This window comes from Triturus cristatus, chromosome 2_1, assembly GCF_964204655.1.
Source record: "Triturus cristatus chromosome 2_1, aTriCri1.1, whole genome shotgun sequence".
Lineage (NCBI taxonomy): Eukaryota > Metazoa > Chordata > Amphibia > Caudata > Salamandridae > Triturus > Triturus cristatus.
In genome coordinates, this window is record NC_140581.1 from 923188459 (window position 1) to 923200737 (window position 12279).

General features: G+C 41.3%; 1 long non-coding RNA gene across 3 annotated transcripts in view; it reads right to left on the minus strand.

The window, feature by feature from the left end:
- The window catches only part of LOC146866099 (uncharacterized), a 281686-nt gene that overhangs the window by 227291 nt on the left and 42116 nt on the right, over positions 1–12279 (minus strand). The window contains exon 3 of one of the 3 annotated variants that reach the window (XR_014976763.1): positions 10030–10687. The exons of the other annotated variants lie outside the window; for them this stretch is intronic. This is a non-coding gene — a long non-coding RNA (uncharacterized LOC146866099). Of the gene's footprint in view, positions 1–10029; positions 10688–12279 lie in introns of those variants that run through there. 3 annotated transcript variants of the gene reach the window in all.

Below are 12279 nucleotides of genomic sequence, written 5' to 3' on the forward strand. Positions count from 1 at the left end.
GGGTTGAAGCTTAAGCTCAATAATACTAAATCCTCTATTTTGACTTGCGGCCCAAAGAATACCTGTCCCCCAAAGAAATCTATTGGAGGTATTCCACTTATGAAAGTACCTAATTTGTGCTATTTGGGTGCTTTATTCAATATTAATATGAGTTGGGTGCATTTAATAAACCAGAGGTCACAATCATTGGAGACAGAATGTGAAATGTTTTTTACGATTTGCTAAGAAATTGGGACACAAGCCCCCTAAGGAAATGGTTATGCTGTTTAAAAGCAAATGCATTTCGGTAGCCACATATTGATTAGAAGTGCGGGGGCATTCCTCTGAGAAAACCCTACAGTCTGTAGAGAATAGATTTTTGAACAGGCTCTTAAGTTTATTCAGCTCTACCACAAGTCTTTTTCCCCCACAATAAAGTAAGGGTGGATTTTTTAGAAGATCTGGTAGGACTGGCTCCCATCTTGTTATGGGTCAAAATCTAGGTAACATCTGAAGGGAACCGCACATGTAATATAGTGGAAGATTGCTTGAATGTAAGTATTGTGCAAGCCATCCCCTGGATTAGTTATGCAAAAAAAAAAAACTACAGGATATAAGATTGAGTAATCTTTGGGAAAACTCAGAAAATATCAACTCACACGCTGAGGTGCAGGTCAAGAAAAACACTTAGAGCATAAAGAAAACCTGAGACTTAGAAAAGCACTTGACACGGTAACTGTCCAATCTTACATTCCACTTACAACTTGCAATAACATGGAGCTCTGTCTAATATGGGCAAAGAAAGACAAAGACAGGTTTTATCTATCCTGGTTTAGAGTCAATATGCTACACTTTCTAGTGTCAACTCCCTCCCCCCACACCCACCCCATCCCCAACCCCACCGCTCTTACTTGCACAGGCCACGCCGGAGAGCCTCAGTGCTTTTCAGTGGAAATAATTCACTGGACATATGGTGTCTTCTAGAATGAGTCCAAGGGAAGAAAACGGCCTCATTTGCAGAAAACAAATTCCTGGAAGTAATGGAGTCGCAGAGTGATGTTAGACAAACAGGTGGGCAGGAAAATCCAAGAAGATGACCCAAGCATAAAATATTGAAAGACAAACTCTGTGAAAAGGGCTGGGAAAAGAAGAACTGAATGGGCAGGAGAATTTTTTATAATCTTTTGAAAACGTGTGCAGTGCACCTTCTTCGAGGAAACTGCTGTTTAAATACTCTTCCAGCAAGAAGCAATGCCATGAATTATTTTGGTCTGCCATCATGGGTGGGGAACAACTAGAAGGAAAACACAACACTAAAGCCATCTTGAATAGATTTTTTTTTAAAAAGAGACTCTACCACCATTTACTGTTGCAGCATGCTAAGAAGAAGACGACATGGACACCATAGGAGGAACCAGAAGAGAGAGTAAGCAATTTGAAGGCAATTCTAATTAGGAATGATAGGAGTACAGACAGACATCTTGGTAGAAGTAACTGTGGCTTGAATTAAATGAAAACACCACTGCGGCAAACAACCAGTATATTGAGGTAGCACCACAGGTGTTGCAGATCACAAGCGTGTTCACATTACCGATCTTGAGTGACTCCATTATGGATTTGTTAATGCTAAAAAAGTTCAACATCTTCAGTTAATAAATCACAGTTGACTGTAATGCCCAGATTAATAAAACAAAATAACTTTGAGCATATAACATGGGGCATCTTATACAGTAGTCAAGTTGCAAGCTTTGGCCAAAGCTATATTGAATCTCACTTATACACTTGGGCTTGACTATTGAGTTCTGGACAGAAAGTATTAAAGCTATAGAGCTGAAGAAAGACACACTCCTCTACCATGACAATGCACCATAACTGGCATACTTGTAACATGTATGTTGTGTTGTACTCTCATTATTTAAGGTTCTGTTTTATGAGGTAATGGAATGTTGTATTTCAAAGGGAATGAGAACGGGGTCAGTTGGAGCTGGCAAGGGAAGGAGAAAGTGTTCTTGGTGCCGGCGTGTGACCAGGGCTGAAGAAATTATGTACCTATTCTTCGAATTCTGGATGGAGTTATCTTTTTGTTCACTACCTTGTAAACTGGTCCATTCTCTGCTACCAGTTCACTTGGCAAGTTTGCAAACACTGCTTACAAAGCACACAATGAATTGAGGCACTTTGCCTCCACATCAATTGAGGCATATTGACAACTTCACACAGTAGAAGGTGAGCAAACTCTGGGTCATATCTTGGCATAACAAATTAAGGGAAGATACTTAATTATTAACTCTTGGGAATCCTTATATCTTGTTCTTGCTCTCAAAATTTGCTCAGATTTTACTCCTGTACAAAAATGATTGTTTCTAATTTTCTTAGCAAGGGATTTCCACAAACACAGCAGGTTGACCTACTTGTGATTTTATAATTGGTCCAATTACAGGTCTTTACATGTCTCATGTTCCCCAACGGACACAGAATTGAACTGCTGTTTGGGAGATTTATCATCAAATTCGAAAAGAAACTAATGGCAACACACAGCAGTGATAGATAAGGATAAGGACTTATGGCTGCATACTTGTACAAATTAGACTCGAAGCAGGGAACACCCTCCATACTTGAAATTTGCTCAACAACTAATTATACTGCATAAAAGCCCCCTCAAGTGTTGAGTCGCCTCCATGAGCCACTCCTTTTTTAATCTGAAAAATCTATTTCTCTGCATATAAGTATTTTTAACCCTTTCTGTAAGGACAATGTCATTTATTGTGTGCTTGGGTCACTGTACTGTGGACCTGTCACTACTGCGTACATAAGAATCCTTTTTTAATCTATTGGTAGTGACTTTATCCTTTGTACTTCGTTCTGTGAAACCATTTTACATGTCAGTGTAGCATTTCATTTTTTTATGCAAAGGTTTTACTTAACCATGCAAATTTAATAAACAGACTTTGTATTTTGCATGTCTCTTTTGGTCCTGTTTTTATTTCAACAGAATGAAAGGCTGTTGAGCAACAAAAAAGGTGATATCTGTTTTTCCACACTCTTGAGTAGTGGACTCCATTTTTTGTTTCACTATAACAATTCCATTGCTGGCTCACTTCTTGCCTTTTGCTGTTCCCAATAGAAGATTAGGATTGCTTCAGTAGTGATGAAAACCTCCTCAAATATTTCATAGTCCACAAACCTCAGGTTGAAATGGGTTGGATTTTGGCTTATAACTGAAGAGTGTTCTTACACAAACTGGATAGAGCCAAGAGAATCTTGCTTTTTGATGATGAGGAATCCTGCTTTTTGATAATGGACACTTAAGAGACATTATCCCTGATTTGTATATTGGAGGTAAGCATACTCCGTCACAACAGCAAAGGAGTATGCTTACCACCAATAATAACAGTCCGTTCGCTAAAATCATGTGCTAAGTTAGATGGGCGGACATATAGCCATTTTTCACTGCCTATCACCACCAGGAAAATCCTGATGGTAATGGACAGTAAAAAACTAGAAATGCCCCCCTCACCATTGGGAGATGACTCCCTTGATGGGAGGAAAGAAGGAAGTAGCATTGTTTTTTATTTAAATTCACATTGGGGTTTTGTTTTTTAAAACAATTTTTTAAAACTTTACTGTACTGCTTCATCATGTTTGACGGAGCCGTTCAGCAGACATGACGGCATACATTGGCAGGACAGACTCAATGGCAGTTCTGTCAATGGGTAAAGTGTCCATCGGGCTACGGACATGTCATAATTTGGCAGATGGGTACTCTGCCATGCCGACAGAGTAATTTACTTTGTCACTGAGATGGAGTACAATCCACCCACCAAGACCATAATCAGCCCCATTGGCAGGCTCGTCACACTTTCAGAATACCGGTGGACCCTCATCCAAAAACTCAAAAGAAACATTTCCACAGATCCTCAAAAGCATATTTATTTTTGATTGCTGAATCTGGTACACGCCTTTTTTACTTGATCTATTGTTTCAAAAAGTTTTTTAGCCTGAAGATTTGAGAACTTTTAATTGGCTGATTTCACTTGATATTGAATTTAGTCAGTTGTGCAATTGTGTATAATATTTCATTCAAAGCTGTTCAATATGACAATTGTGTTTTTATGTTTGGTCAGTTGTTCCTATTAGTTTCCTCAAATTATGGGATATGTTGTTTGTGAATGTCTGTGTAAATATTGCTGAACAATTGCTTAAAGAATATTGTCTAATGCGAACATAAATAATTCAGAATGCCAGTGTTATTTAAAATCATGGTTTTATTACGGCCAATCGGGGGTTTCCTATTTGTTATATGTATATTGCCCCAGCCCCAACGGTACTTAATGGGAAAACAAATACATCTTCTCAGCTACAAGACTCAAAATGCACGACTGCAGCCAGGAGTAAATGTTTTCGACGGCATGGCCTCAAGCAAAAACTCAAGTATATATTGACATTTTAAAGAGCGCAACACATTTTGAGGTATTCTTTAAAATATTATTTTTATTCCACTGCAACAGCTATTTGTGATAATTAGTAAGCATGTGTGCCTTTTAAGCACACTGAGCCTGGAAGATTAGGAAGTTTTCAGGAAATGTGTGTCAAAATCCAGTCTGTACAATTGTTGTTATCTGGATACAACCTAAAAGCAACTATGCAAGCAATTGTGCTTTGTCCCTTAAGGCACCATTAAAGAATTATGTAGCATTTGCTACATTTCTAAGCAGAGATTACTAACAACCATTGATCATACATGAGTGTGTTTTAAAGTCATCTGTAAACACATTGGCACATAGTTCTGAGTAAACAAACATGGTGCATGCAAAGACGTGGCCTCACTGTCAGATGTCAGTGCACTGACAATACCTGGCTCCTGCGTTTAAGAAAACATGATGGAGCAGTCAGCAGGAAGCTCGGACATGGTGGGCAGAGGGTGCTGGGTGAGCATGAGCACTGAAAAAGAACCCACACGAATAAGAAAAGGGGACAGGAAGTGAAGGACAGTGGAAAAGGTATGAGGGGAAACAATTCTTAGCATCTTTGAAATTCTGCAACCCTGGCATACAGCAGTACCAACAGTGGGCTCCTAAAAAATAAGCAGGCTGTACTTTTTCAATTTAAGCACAGCAGAGACTCACAAGCCACTGACAGTGAGTAGGATTAATACAGTTTCGATCCAGGTGGGTCTATTTGTCTCTCTATTGCTGTTTGCAGCACTTCCAAAAATGACTTGAATGGAAGGCAGTGTAATTTAAACAAGGAAGAGGTTTAACCAATGAGGGAAAGAATAGTACCTCTTCTCCTCTGCCTGCAGCAAGCATAGTCCAATTGAAGCATCCTTTTTCTATGCTTTGACAGCAAAAAGCATGTGCATTCTCCTAGTACCGGAAACTGAAACTGTGCATCCCGAGAACTCATATTGGGTGAGACAGGGGTTGGGATCTAGGCAGGGCTGAGGCCACTATGTTTGAAAGATGATAGACTGCCATATTATCAACAGAATAATGTTAGGGAGTATTGCTGATGAGCACCGCGTGCCAGTGGTTTGCTGTGGATAGCTGTTAAAATATTGTTGTTTAATTGGGACCATAGATGTATTTGTTCTTATGTCAATGGTCTGACAGTTCATAGCCTCCTGGTCTGTCTCTCTAACCTACCTTTTGTGTCCATGCATTAGTGTCCTTTTGTACTTTTTTCTCTGTGTCAGTAATCTTGTGTAAGTTGCTTTGTCAGTAACCCGGGGCACCTGTATCCCCATGTCACAGAGTCACTGGCAATGTCCATTTGATAGTGTCTCCATCCGAGTGTCCAAACGACATTGTGCCTCTGTTAGTGTAGGTGTCCCCATATCCATGTGTCCTTTTTCCAGTTTCAGTGTACCTGTGTCAGTGTCAATATTCCCTCCTCAATATGTGTAAAAGTTTTACAATAATATAATTCTAATGGTAGGGTTCCATGTAAGTTTACCTGGCTCTCTGTCAGTTTCCCATTGAAGTTGCAGCTGTGTCCCAGTGGTAGGGATCGACTTCCCAATGTACTTGCTAATGTTCCAGTATCAATATGGATATCCCTGGGTTTCCATGTCGATGTTTCAATATTAGAGCTCTTGTTTCACTGTCCCATTATCAGTATTCCTGTACAACTGTCCCTGTATCAGTACTCATGTGCAGTAGCTAGCACCGCAGTGCCCCTTGCACGTTTTCATGTCAGTGTTGGTGCTCAAGTACCAGAGACCCAGTGTCTGTGCCTTCATGATGGTGTCCTTGTATTGCACAGAGATATACTCCTTTATTTAAAAGTGTCAGTGTTTGGATGGGAATGTCCATTCCATTGTAAATGGACATGTGACACTAACCTGGGTGAACCGACTGTATGTGAATCTGGTGTCTGGACTTTTTGTTGCATCAGATGTCATGCTAATCTAGCACGTGCAGTGCAGCACTGATCTATCTATAGTGAATCGAAGGGTCCAGAGCCTGTTCTGTGATCCAGAAGGAAGCACCAAATGTACCCTCTTCTTCTGACGAGGGATTACTGCCCATGTCCTGGGAGTTGGCATGAACCAATGGTGGCAGCACACCAATTTTTGAGGGTTAACAGTCTTAAATATACCTTCTATTTTTGTTTCCGGGGGTTGTAGACTAACAGTGCCACTCTACCCTTATGCTGGCATTGTGTGTTGGTGTCAGATGTGAATATCTGTGATGTAGGTGGTAGCAGGACTCTGTGTGATAGTGAAATTCTCTTAGCTGAGACTAGTCAGATCGATTTTGCATTGCTCCAGGTTAAAAATGACATTAGATGGAGAATGGGCAACAGCTCCTCTTACCGTAGAAGTGTATTGCCTTCCTCAAGATGGGGATTGGAGGCCTAGGCATTCTGTAAGGAAGGAGAGAGACAGACCACCCTAAAAATTTCCATGAGGAACTTTTAAGAGTGGATTACTAATTAGTCCTTTGATGGCAGTGCCGTTTGATGGATTGTGGGGATCAGAAGATGGGGTTGTCAAGGGTGAAAAGGTTTCTATTTCGAAAGAGGGAGACCATGAGCTTAATAGGTCTAGCATACGTGCTCCTCATCCCATCTAGAGTGTGAACAAAGTTATGCAGTTTCTAGTGGAAGCTAGTGAAGAAGGGCTGAGTCGGATGGTTGTAAAGGAAGTAATATGCTCCAATAGTAGCAAGGGCCCTCACACACCTGAATGGGTGTTGTGCTCCATCACTGGACTAGCTCCTCATTGGGCTGGCACTACAATGCCCTGCCGAGGAAGCACTTTCCCGGGGATTTTTTGTAGAATGGCCGTTTGATGAAGTGAGGGTATGTGGGCTGAAAGTGTGGTGTAAATTGATATCGCAAGTGTAGGGAAAGTGTATTAAAATAGGTGAAGAGATGCTCGAAAACAATAGATTTAATGAATGAGTTCACTTGCCAAGTTAAAATGATGTTCACTAGCACAGGATATAATGGCCCTAGACAACTTAGTGGATTATTAGTTTACTTGGTCAACATGTTTCTCACCTAGTTTTCGTCAGAAATTATCATTTGGCGATTCTTCAGGACCTAAAAACTACTCTTATCTACACAGTGCCGGGTTTCTCTGGGTGTTAATTCTCAACATGAGATAACCAGTCACTCATTCAATGATGTGGTAAGTCTTGTACCTTAAATTCGATAAAAAACATCCTGAAACTGAAAGAAAAACATGAAAAAGCGTATTTGTCAATCACAAATAATCGTTTCTGAGCAAGGCATGCAAAGCAACTGTCAACAGCATGCCCCAAGGTAATGTAAGTAAAATCTAGTGTCTAGAACATCAATGTGCCAACCGCTGACATCTAGTTACACAAGGCCGAGTCAAAGTAAAAAAATATGGCCGACCGCGATGGAGAGTGGGTTGCATACTCAGGCTGGGTCCAGGTACGTTATCAAAATGGAGGGAGCTTTCTCTCTCCCTGAGACTCTGACTCGTAATCTAGCGGGTGGCCGGTGGTCTAGTCTGGAGCAGGGCACTGGTGTGGCGGCCCACTCCAGGACCACCAAACTCGTAATCAGGCCCTTAGTCTCTTTTTTGGAAGTTGAAAATCTCCAGCAGGACGAGGCAGAGAGCTGTAGCCAAAGGCAGTTCCACAAGGTTGGATACCCCTTTGGCAAATGACAGCTGAAAAGTATTTGCTGTTGCAGAGAAGAACTCAGCAGCAGAAGCTGCAATAGTCAACCCGATCGATGATGCACCTCAGGCGGATAGGGGAGCACGTTGTTACCGGTCTCCTTCTGGGTCTCAGAGCAGTTTTTGGGCAAAACTTTTTCAAGTCCTCAGTTTTCAGATTCGGTCATATGGGCACATTTAGCACCACAGCCAAGGGTCTAGGACTGGTGGGGCACCACTTGGGGATTCAGGACTCACTCAGTCTGGGTCCAGGTATGGGTTCAAGATGGTGGGAACCTTTTATGTCCCTGTGGCTCTGTCCCGGAGGCCAACAAACTAGCCCTCAGAGTCACTCTGGTAGTCCTGGGTGTAGGTGATGAAACATGTCTCAAGCAGCAGGGAGGCCTCTGAGGGTTTAAGGTAGGCTCCAGGAAACAAAGCAGTCTTTCCAGGTGCAGCAAAGCAGTCTTTTGGAGTACACAGCAGGCCACAGCAGCAAAAATTCCTTCCACCGTTCCTTTTCATACATGGTGCCTTCTTTGAAATAGATGTTTCAGGAGAATTCCCTTTGACTTGCTTGAAGTTTCCATTCCCTGTCTCCAAGCTGGCTGCATGAACAATGCAGGGATGACAAGTCCTTGGTGTGAAAACAGAGCACAGTCTATTTAGCTGGAAGTGGGCCTGTGCTTAGATCTACCCCCCAATCCTACCAGTTGATGACCCATCCATGCACACCTAATCCCTCAATTGTATGGATGTCTGGGAGGAATAAACAAAGTCCAACTGACAACTACACCCATTTTCAAAATTGTAAATTAAAATTCAACTTCACCATCAAAGCAGATTTTAATGACAATTTCTCATTTATCAAACACAAAATTTGTAGCTGCTCCCAGTCAGCAGTTATCATTAATAATTTTTAATAAAGCAACCCCATGTTATACTGTGGAAGAGGTAGGCCACACAGTAGTAAAAGACAAATTTAGGAGTTATTCTCTACCAGGAAAAGTAAAGATTACAAATGTCCAACTTTTTAATTACAATGCAATCTGCCCTACGGGCTACACAGGGTCTACCCCTAGGCTTAACCTATATGCACTAAAATGGGATTTGCAATAAACTGCATTCAGACTGCAGTGGCAGACCTACCACGTGTTTTAAAGGGCTAGTGAAGTGGATAGTGCAATAAGTACTGCAAGCCCACCACTAGCATTTGATTTACAGACCCTGGGTATATGGTATACCACCCTACGAGGGATTTAATAAGTAACTTAAATATGCTAACCAAGTGTTATGTTCCTCTAGTCAGTTTTCTGGTGTTGGTGTCCCTGTGTTGGTCACTAATGTGGTGTTGCATTCAAGTGTCAGTGTCGTAGTCGTGATGGAGCGCGAGTCACTAGCTCCGATCACACATACACCTAATACTCACCTGGCCCCAAACCACATTCACACAGTAGGCTAGTGAAACCCCACTGACATCAATTTTGTGTAATAATACCTGGAATTTCGTTATTCACCTTTACCAAGTCTTACCAATTTAATTTAATTTATTTCATTTTCTGGACGAATCAGGTTTCTAAGCTAGTTTAAGGTAGAATGACATTTACTTTCTTTCTTTGAATAACCAGAGACTCAGGAAGTTTGAAAACTTTTATCTAAATTAATTTGTGAGCCAAGAATCAATTACAGTAGTCACCTTCAATTCAAGAGGCAAAATAAAATCAATCATAGCAGTATTTCAAAATGATCAATGAAGACGGTACCTGGAAAGGAAGAAGGGGAAAAAGGAGAGAGATAGGCATAAAAGACAGGTTACCTAATTATATTTACCTATTGGTCTGAGATGAACCCAACTCCGTAGATAGGGGCCAGATAGAATCTCCAAGACAGGGTACAGGTAGGAGATCAGGCAGATTTGGATCTGGAAGGGTAACCTCCTCTATTGTGCAACGCCGGCGTCGCACCCCTCACTGGCAATATTCTCCTCGAGTATCCCAGTTCCGCGACCTCTCTAGATCAATATACTTCGATCAGTATCTCGAACTCTCGGACAGGGTTTCTGGCAGCAGCAAAGTCTGAGACAGCATCACAGACAGAATAGGGAGCAGTATAAGCGTTGGGTCAGTGACGAGTCGAAATGAAAGTTCTGACAAGTCGGATAAAAAAACTAGCTAGCTTACCTCAATTATACAATTCTCAGGGTTCATGTACCACCCCCAAATGTTGCATTTTATGTTTTCCCCCTATTCTAATTGGTTAGGATGAGGAGGTGAGTTCATCACACCACCTAAAGTACATATTTCATCTATGAACGATTGTTCTATGTTCCCGCCCCTTTATTTCCTTTCCCATAGCTTTAATCCGCCCAAAATTCAAATTACTCAGTAAGTTAAACATTTTTAAACATTGTTTCATTCGTTGGGGTCAACAGTGCAATATTCCCAGGCTTCTTAACTCAAGATGCCCTTGGCCGAGTGACACGGGAGCCATCTTTGTTTCCGGTCAGTCTTTATGCGCGTGCGCACATATTATGCGGGTAGAGATTCCAGTCACCCTTCGAGGCCCAAATAAGAACTAATAACAAAGTCAGAAAAAGACACGTTAGAAGACAGAAATAAATTATTTCTCTGTATACCACTTAACTCTACTCTATCCCCATTTACTTATTTTAATTCTTTTGCATTAGTGTTTAATAAGCTTATGAGTTTTAGTTTATCAGCAGCAGGTGCTTTAGTGTGTGAGTTTGAGGCGGCCATTTTAATGCCACTGCACAGCTGCAAAGGTTTCCCACCAAAAGCGACAGTGTCATACTACGTAGATGCAGTAGACGCATGCGCAATAGAAATCCCGTGTTTTGTCGGCCAGTTTAAGACACTCAGGTTACTTGTTAGTATTGGACATAGGAAAGCTTCCCCAGGATACTGTATGTTGTATATAATGCAAGGTTAGTATTTACAAAACGTGTTGGTTACGGGGTTACATATTTATTTGAGAGGATTGCATACAAGCAAGTTTCATTTATGAAAACTTGCTCCATCAGTCTCAGCATCCTAATGCCCGTGTTCATCTTCCAGTGTTACTGTCCTATGGCACAGTCCCAGCAACACTTTTTGTGCCATCTTTTAGTTTTCCAGTGTCACTGCCCCAGGTCAATATCACTTTGTCAATATTAGTGGTCCTGTGTCAAAGTTCCACTAACTGTGCCCACTTCTCAGAGTCCCAGGAGCAGTGCCCTTATGTTGATGTTGCAGTGAGATTGCTGCTGCTGTGTCAGTGTCAATGTTGGTGCACCTGCGTCAGCATTCTAGTGTCAATATTTATGACCTATGCCAACACTCCAGTGTCATTATCCTCATGTCAATTCTCCTGTGGCAATTTGTCAGTGGGAATGTTGGTGCACTTTTGTTGGTGCTCTGGAGTCATTGTTGGTGCCCAATGTCAATTTCTTAGTGTCAATGTGGCTCCCCGTGTCAGTGTATTCCAGGGATTTCACTGTTTGCTTATAAACTACGCATACCGTCATAAGTTCACTTCAAAGCACTAAGGGAATGGAAAAGGCTGAGAGTAAAGAAGAATGGAAATCTGGTGAACTAAGAAATGGATAGCAGGTGACGTGTTCTTTAGGAAGGATTATTTTAGAGAAGCTGTGAAACAACATTTTTGTTAGCAAGAAAGATTCACTTGTTGGAGGGGTAGCTCAATGAGCTAAATGTTAGTCCTTCAAACAATGTTGTAGTTGTTAACATCGGTGAATGCAATGTCAATGTACGCATATGATATATGTACGTATAACAACGTCAATACCATTAAATGCAATGTCAATGTATGCCATAATTTATGCACGCATAGCAATGTCAATATCAGGAAAAAACTATGTTGCTGTACGTTATGATAAACATACACATAATAATGAGAATGTCGTTAAATATGATATCAATGACTGCCATGCTATATGGACAGGTAATAACAAACTCATATAATTTCTGTCTAATTCACCTGAGATAACCTCCCCATCAACCCAGAGTCAGGGATATGTGGTCAGACAGGCCCTGCAACCCAAACCCAAGCCTACCAATTGATAGGTCACAAGTGGAGTTACACTTGGCCCAAAAATAAATGTGCAAACAGGGGAAAATGTGATTGATCCCACAGATAGGCAGTTACAC